Below are 232 nucleotides of genomic sequence, written 5' to 3'. Positions count from 1 at the left end.
TGATTGGAATCAAGCCTTAACCAATTGCAATTGGCTACAGGGCTCATCCCAACATGATGGCCACGTGTGGAGCCATATAGTATGCTAAATTGTATATTGATGAGATAATGCAATTGCTTGGAGTTTTAGTCACTATTATATTAGATAGAGGCACACAGTTTACTAGCGGAATTTGGTGAAAATTGTGGGAAGCTTTGGGGACTAAGTTAAATTTTAATACTACTTTCCACCA

Source organism: Theobroma umbraticum, unplaced genomic scaffold (assembly GCF_002168275.2).
Source record: "Theobroma umbraticum cultivar Fairchild unplaced genomic scaffold, ASM216827v3 scaffold_106.0, whole genome shotgun sequence".
Lineage (NCBI taxonomy): Eukaryota > Viridiplantae > Streptophyta > Magnoliopsida > Malvales > Malvaceae > Theobroma > Theobroma umbraticum.
This window is presented reverse-complemented; position numbering follows the sequence as displayed.